Source organism: Oncorhynchus kisutch, linkage group LG14 (genome assembly GCF_002021735.2).
Source record: "Oncorhynchus kisutch isolate 150728-3 linkage group LG14, Okis_V2, whole genome shotgun sequence".
NCBI lineage: Eukaryota > Metazoa > Chordata > Actinopteri > Salmoniformes > Salmonidae > Oncorhynchus > Oncorhynchus kisutch.
In genome coordinates this window covers 22,735,426-22,743,813 of record NC_034187.2, presented here as the reverse complement: position 1 = coordinate 22,743,813, position 8,388 = coordinate 22,735,426, and the positions used below count along the sequence as shown (strand labels likewise).

The window sequence follows — 8,388 nt, the reverse complement described above, 5'->3', positions numbered from 1 at the left end:
GACAGTGTGACTGCTTTGCATGATGCATTGTTGTCTCTACCTTCTTTTCCCTTGTGCTGTTGTCTGTGCCCAATAATGTTTGTACCATGTTTTGTGCTGCTACCATGTTGTGCTGTGTTATGTTGTTGCTGCCTTGCTATGTTGTCTTAGGTCTCTCTTTATGTAGTGTTATCTCTCTTGTCAATATATGTGTTTTGTCCTAATTTATATTTGATTGTTTTATTTATTTTTAATCCCAGCCCCATTCCACCAGGATGCATTTTGGTAGGCCATCATTGTAAACGTCATTGTAAATAAGAATGAGTTCTTAACTGACTTGCCTAGTTAAATAAAGGTTAAATAAATAAAATAAAAATATCAGATTTGATATTAAGCAAAGCAAGGAAATATGCAAGGAATCTAGTTCAAAGTTCCACAACTTTAATTCCCTATCATGGCAATCATTTGTTTACTTATGTTAAAGACTCAAATAAAATGCACATTGCATTTACTTAGGGTCTACTCCACGTGACTAGCGGTTTGGAAGACTTGCTGAGAACCTGCTGCTGCTTTTCTATCGAGACTGCAGTTGTTGCTCCGCGAGCGATAGAGACGCTCTGTCTTTCCTTGAAATACGACTGTTGAGCGAAATTAGGCTACTTCCATGTCAAAAACGAAATGCTACCTTTCAATTTGATTAGATAACAGGAACGAATTGACAAGTAAAAAGTACATTGACTCACGGTAATAACCTTTGACACTTGGAACAGTGTCAAACGAGAAGTGGTGAGTTACTTGAGAATTACTTTGATCTGTTCTATTTACTCTCGGGTTTTCATAGGATACGAATTTGATATACACATGTATATCAAATGCAATGCAAGTTCAAATGCTGTCATAATTTATCTACGTTTTAGATTTACATTCGTCCAACTATTGACATTCGAGCGCGGAGTCCTGTGTGTGTGACAGGGTGCGCGTGTTGCTCGGTCTCCACCGTGTCTGTTACAACAATCATCTAAATATATCCCAGAACTTGCTACAGTTAAAGGCTCAACATTTTTTTACGAACTATTGCGCACGTCAAATGATTCATTCAATGGATTATTCAGGATTTGAATACTTAATTTTATGTCAAATATAAATAGCTGTGTTATGGTAAATAGTATTTAAGGTTTTATGAAGGCTGAGACTAATTGTATTTCTTTGAACGTCTCACTGTCAGAGTGAAGTCTGTTCAAATTATACATAGCAGTAACTATAGAGTCTTGCAAAATAAGGCTTCGAACTTCCTAATTTTGAAGTCTGAAGCCTTGCTAACAGTTTTGAAGATGAAGCTTGAGCTGGTGTTTTGAACACTAGCTAAAATACATAATTGTTAAACCTTCAAGTAGCCTGCAATCTTATTTCATTATCTGAAACGGAGGCTTTTGTCACAAGCTACACTACATGACCAAAAGTGTGTGGACACCTGCTCTAGAACATCTCATTCCAAAATCATGGGCATTAATTATGGAGTTGGTCCTCCCTTTTTCTGCTATAATAGGCTCCACTCTTCTGGGAAGGCTTTCCACTAGATGTTGGAACATTGCAGCCGGGACTTGCTTCCATTCAGCCAGCCACAAGAGCATTAGTGAGGTCGGGCACTGATGTTGGGTGATTAGGCCAGGCTTTCAGTCAGCGTTCCAGTTCATCCCAAAGTTGTTTGGGGTTGAGGTCAGGGCTTTGTGCAGGCCAGTCAAGTTCGTCCACACTGATCTTGACAAACCATTTCTGTATGGACCACGCTTTGTTCACGGGGGCATTGACATTCTGAAAAAGGAAATAAAAGCACAAATAGTGCTGACTTTGCTTCCAGAGGTAGTTTGGAACTCGGTAGTGAGTGTTGCAACCGAGGACAGACTATTTTTAGTGCTACCGGTCCAGTTCTGTGAGCTTGTGCAGCTGGTGCTCTTAGACTTCCACCTCACAATAACAGCACTTACAGTTCACCGGAGCAGCTTTAGCAGGGCAGAAATTTGACCAACTGACTGACTTATTGGAGAGGTGGCATCCTATGACAGAGCCAGGTTGAAATTCACTGAGCTCTACAGTACGGGCCATTCTACTGCCAATGTTTGTCGATTGCATGGCTGTGTGCTTGATTTTATACACCTGTCAGCAACGGGTGTGGCTAAAATAGCCTAATCCACTACTAATGAAGGGGTGTCCACATACTATTGTGTGTATATGGAATAGCATGGACAATATTTCAATTAGGCTATACTGCATAATGCACATATTATGCAGCTGCATGCACCTGTATTGTACAAAGGGACGATATCTCATTAAAACATGTTTCTCTTATGGATTGTTTACCCGCAAATAATTGTCATACATGTGCATCATGCTAGTTTCATATACAGATGCTTTATTATAAAAACTATATTTTAATATAAACTGAAGCTCATTGTTATGTGCTCATCTGTATATTAAGAAATTAACTGTCATACTATCAAATATCAAAGTCAGGCTATTGATAAAGCAATTCATATGTGTGGGATTTGATGTGTATGACAGTTGGTTCATACCACCCACAACAAACAAAGGGAAAGCCATTTGAGTCTTCATTGTATGTTTTGTATTTGACTTTGAAAAATATAAAAACCCAGGATGTCCTGTTCATATGAAATTATTGTGTTGAAAGCAGTAATGGGAGGCGGTTTGCTTTTCCACAAGGAAAAACATAATATTTACAGAGCTGACGGCCAGATGCTATTGTGTAGGAGTAACAATGCAACTCTGACAGCTGATTTGAAAAGGGAGTAGGTAGTGCAGTGTGCTTCTGTACCTTGACTGCTTCTTCTCGCTCTCTCTCACGCATGCACACAGAGATATTTTCCACATTTTCACTTCAAATACAATAGGGTACCACACAGGATGACCCTATGGAACATTACAATAAGGAGAATGTAAAACATAGTAGGCTTGGACGGTATACCGTATGTACCAGGGTATTTGGAAATAGCCACGGGATTTCTTTTTTAATACCGTCAATTCTGTTGAAACTATTTCTTTAATGTTTATCAATACATTTTAATATTTGTAGCTACTTTTTAAGTAAATACCTGCAGTCAACTTGTGCAATACGTTAGGAGATAAAGCAGATCACATTCTTCATTTCACCTGCTTCCATAGAGTGATCAGGGCCGTGCAACTATAGTTTTCCTTCACAGAAAATACATTAGTGCAACTCATTCGGCAGAAAATAGCTTCATTTTCAACAAATGACAACAAAACTGCAGCTACACAAGTACAATGAAAAAGCAATACTTTTTCTTGCCACTGTAGTTTTGCAAAAAAATGTATGTGAACCCTTTGGAATTACTTGGATTTCTGCATAAATTTGATCTGATCTTCACAAGTCCCAACAATTGACAAACACAGTGTGCTTAAACTAATAACACACACAAATTATAGTATTTTTCTTATATATTGTATACATAATTTAAACATTCACATGGTAGGTTGGAAAAAGTATGTAAACTCCTAGGCTAATGACTTCTCCAAAAGCTAATTGGAGTCAGGAGTCAGCTGACCTGGAGTCCAATCAATGAGACGAGATTGGAGATGTTGGTTAGAGCTGCCTTGCCCTATTAAGTTTGAGTTTGCTATTCACAATAAGCATTGCCCGATGTGAACCATGCCTCGAACAAAAGATCTAAAAATACCTAAGATTAAGAATTGTTGACTTGCATAAAGCTGGAAAGGGTTACAAAAGTATCTCTTCCACGGTAAGATGAATTGTCTACATGGAGAAAGTTCAGCACTATTGCTACTCTCCCTATGAGTGGCCGTCCTGCAAAGATGACTGCAAGAGCACAGCGCAGAATGCTCAATGAGGTTAAGAAGAATCTTAGCGTCAGCTAAAGACTTCAAGAAATCTCTGGAACATGCTAATATCTCTGAGTCTATGATATGTGAAACACTATAAAGTAATGTTGTTCATGGGAGGACACCACGGAAGAAGCCACTGCTGTCCAAAAAACCCATTGCTGCACGTCTAAAGTTTGCAAAAGTACACCTGGGTGTTCCACAGCGCTACTGGCAAAACATTATGTGGAAAGATGAAACTACAGATTAGATGGAACACACAACACTGTGTGGAGAAAAAAAGGCACAACACACCAACATCAACCTCATCCCAACTGTAAAGTATGGTGGAGGGAGCTGCTTTGCTGCCTCGGGGCCTGGACAGCTTGCTATCATCGATGGAAAAATGAATTCCCAAGTTTATCAAAACATTTTGCAGGAGAATGATAGGCTGTCCGCCAATTGAAGATTAACAGAAGTTTGGTGACGCAACAGGACAGCAACCCAAAACACAGAAGTAAGTTAACAGAATGGCTTCAACAGAAGAAAATACGCCTTCTGGAGTGGCCCGGTCAGAGTTCTGACCTCAACCCGATTTGAGAGGCTGTGGCATGACTTTGAGTGCAGTTCACACCAGGCATCCCAAGAATATTGCTGAACTGCAACAGTTTTTTTTAAAGAGGAATGGTCCAAAATTCATTCGGACTGTTGTGCAGGTCTGATCCGCAACTACAGAAAACGTTTGGTTGAGGTTATTGCTGCCAAAGGAGGGTCAACCAGTTATTAAATCCAAGGGTTCACATACTTTTTCCACCCTGCACTGCGTGTGTTCAGTAAAGACATGAAAACACATTGTTAAGCAGACTGTTTGTCTATTGTTGTGACCTAGATGATCAGATCAAATTTTATGACCAATATATGCAGAAATCCAGGTATTTCCAAAGGTTTCACATACTTTTTCTTGCCATTTGTATGCACCAGTTTCAACCGTTCTGCCTGTGATTATTATTATTTGACCATGCTGGTCATTTATGAACATCTTGGCCATGTTCTGTTATCTCCACCCGGCACTGCCAGAAGAGGACTGGCCACCCCACATAGCCTGGTTCCTCTCTAGGTTTCTTCCTAGTTTTTGGCCTTTCTAGGGAGTTTTTCCTAGCCACCGTGCTTCTACACCTGCATTGCTTGCTGTTTGGTGTTTTAGGCTGGGTTTCTATACAGCACTTTGAGATATCAGCTGATGTACGAAGGGCTATATAAATACATTTGATTTGATGGTCATCATATTTCTGATGTTTATCATAGGAAATGTAGCTGGCTACATTCTTTCTAATGTTTTGTTTTAAGTTAACCTTGCATTTTACTAGAGAAAAGTAGGTTGGCTACACTGAGAAAAGTGCCAGAGAGAAGTAGCTACACATCAGTCAGAGTTCTGTCTGCTAATAGAATGCCAGTTTGTGAATTCTCCTCCGAGTGAAGAAGTGCAACTTAAGCACAAAAGTAGTTTGATGCCGAGCAGAAATTACAATGGGAAGCAATTTAGATCTGTGTTTACAAAACGCAGCAAGAGATTTCTTATGCGTTTAAAAAAAAAAATCCCAGAAAGAAAAATCAAGAATTCTACTTTAACACGACCCCTATGTTTAACTTGCTAGTTATCTAAATCAGTTACTGAATAAGGTGATGGGGCACCATATTGTTTAAGCTTTCTGCTGTGTTTGAGAAGTCTAAGCCCTTTGGATTAGTTAAATGTGCCATCTTTTTATTTCCTTGTGTTTTTTTTCTCCTATCTGTTCTCGTTTTTCTGCTCCTCCCCCATCTTGTCTGAGCAGAGCAGGCAGGCCTGTTACCCTAGTGACTCCAGACTTCACATAGACACAGCATGTACACATGCTGCTTCAGAGCCAGTGCTGTTCTTCCTTCAGACAAGCATGCTTTATTCATTTGCACAATGTCTCTCGTTCACATTCGTTTGTAAATGTCCAAACTCAACAAAAATTACATTCAATAGCTCCTAACTATATATGTATAACTTGAGCTGGATTGCCTGTATTTGCGATTCATTATTTTGCTAGCAGCCGCCATAGAAATTCGCTATTACTTATGCAAATTTTGTTATGATTCTGGTAAGATGTCCAATGGTCTTTTTTTGCGTTTGTTTTTGCGCCCCCTAAGCCACTAATACTGTAAATCCCGGGATGAGAGAAGGATGGTGTGACAATATAAATCTTGATACCGCCCAAGTTTAAAACGGCTAACTGGCGAGCTGAATCTATGGAATACATGTCTTGAAGCACTTGTGGAAACCTTTTTTTTTTTTTACCCTTTTTTTTCTCCCCAATTTCGTGGTATCCTCTTGGTAGTCTTGTCTCATTGCTGCAACTCCCGTACACCTGGCAACCTGGTCAGTGTGCACTGCGCCCGGCCCACCACAGGAGTCGTGAGTGCGCGATGAGACAAGGATATCCCTGCCGGCCAACAAACCATCCCTAACCCGGACGACGCTGGGCCAATTGTGCGTCGCCCCATGGCCCTCCCTGTCGCGGCCGGCTGCGACAGAGCCTGGGCTGGAACCTAGAGTCTCTGGTGGCACAGCTAGCACTGGGATACCCAGGAGGCCTGGGAACCTTGTTTCGCAGGGCTTATTGGCCCCTCTCCAAAACCAAATAACAAACTGTGTTGCAATTTACTGGTCATTAGTTCATGCAGATGTGCATGTTACTGTATCCTTGCCATCCCACAATATTAGAATGTCACCACTTAAAGCCTAGCGTATTGGATTTGGTCAAATATAAAAAACAATGCTCAATTTTAAGTCAAATTATTATGTAGCAAGTCTAAAAAAATATATAAATTAATTAGATGGATACAAAATAATTTCCCTCTGAAAATCCTTGTTTGCCTAGTTCCATAGTGACCAGCTAGAGTTGAAGCACCCCATAGACTTTATAATTTTAGCTGTCTTATGCCACGATTTTGGTGTCTCAATGTCTGATTTTGTTGTGGGGAAATTCTTAGGTCTTGTCGGACATCTTGACTCGTTCATTATGACAGGGTCTAGGTCTACCGCTTTTAAGTACCACTACGTGCAGTCTTAGGCTCCGTCAAAGTTCTGATAGTGTCAATTATTTTGTCTTTATCGTGTAGTGTGTGGCTGGTGTTATGAGTCAATCCTGGTGACTGACCAATAGGAACTTGGCCTTCTTGAGTATGCACACAATAATACGATTATTGTGACTAGTCAGATTTAATATAAATTCGATTTAAACATTTACATGCTTTGCAAGAAGAATTTCTTTAATCTTGTTTACTTGACACATCTGAAATCAGGCTACCTGATATGAGTTTGATCAATGCACAAAATCGTCAATCAAAGTATTCTACCACAGCGACCGTGTTATTTTGCAGAAGCCTATTTTGATTCTGAATTCAGACATTTTTATATGTGAACTATTTCTAAGATGCATACTTTTAGTTTTTCCAAACTCACTTCAGCCGCTCATAAGCGTAGAGTGAAGCTGGTGCTGGCACATGCACAGATCAAATACATCCTGCAGTTGATGTCGTCTACGTTTGCTGATGAAGCCTCATAAGCCAATCGCAGAATGCGAAGACAGAACTGAATCAAATTGTATAATCTGGCCAAGTTGATATCAAGATTTTTATTAGGTGACGTGATAATCTTAAAAGACTGAATCTGACGTACAGTCTGTAAAGGCCTTGAGCTGGAGTTTGTATTTGAGCCAAAGGTGGAAAAAGCCCTTTGGAAAACAATGGTTCATGCAGAACCAAAACAGCTAGGGCCATTTTAGGTGATCCATTGCTTGAATAATTTGCTTATGTCAGCAGGTTTGGATACTTGTTAGTTTTAAAGGGAAAGATCCATAGAAGCTATGTAAACACTGCTTGTAATATTCATATTTGTCTTACCTGTAGGCTAAAACTAATGGCAGCTCCTCTGCAGACCATTTAGAAAGTTCTGTTGACTGTTGTTTTTCTGGTTATTCATTCAGCCCGGCCTTGTCTAGCCTACTGCTCCCTCTCCAAAGTGGTTTATTGTCACAGGGTGCCAGGCTATAAAGAATGAGATCATTTTGGGGGCTTTCTGCTGTGTGATTCATGGCTTCCCCATGTCTGGCTGGCATCATGCAGCCCTCATCTCAACTGCAGCTGAGTCACCCAGTAAAATGGATTAATCCTCCTGTCCGTCCTCCCTGTGCAGAGAGGGGAGAGGTTTATGTGCTTCTGTTCAGTGTACTGTGGCAGAGATATGCCATAACAAAATTAGTTGCAGTGGCAGCTCTAAAGTATACAGGCTTCAGTAATTGAAGAAAACCTTGAAGGAAATGTAGCATTTTATGCCCTTAGATTGGTGTTCCACAAGGGATTTGGCCCAACAAGTGGATTGTTGCCAAAGAAGAATCCTTCTGTATTGTTTCCAAATAGACTGGGCTGCTGAGTCCATGATGTTGCTTGTTTATTTGCGAACTCAGGAGGAAAAGGTGTGTGAAACAGAACTACTGTGCATACATGACAGTATGTATGGCTACAAAAGGT

The 8,388-nt window shown here is 40.2% G+C and overlaps 1 protein-coding gene across 2 annotated transcripts in view; it reads left to right on the top strand.

The window, feature by feature from the left end:
* The first annotated feature begins 494 nt into the window (after positions 1–494).
* LOC109904176 (syntaxin-binding protein 6) overlaps positions 495–8,388 on the top strand; it is a 125,839-nt gene continuing 117,945 nt past the window's right edge. Inside the window, exon 1 of one of the 2 annotated variants that reach the window (XM_020501375.2) lies at positions 495–765. The gene's annotated coding sequence lies outside the window, so the exon portion shown is untranslated. The remainder of the gene's footprint in view (positions 766–8,388) is intronic. The other variant, XM_020501374.2, reaches the window with a different exon arrangement.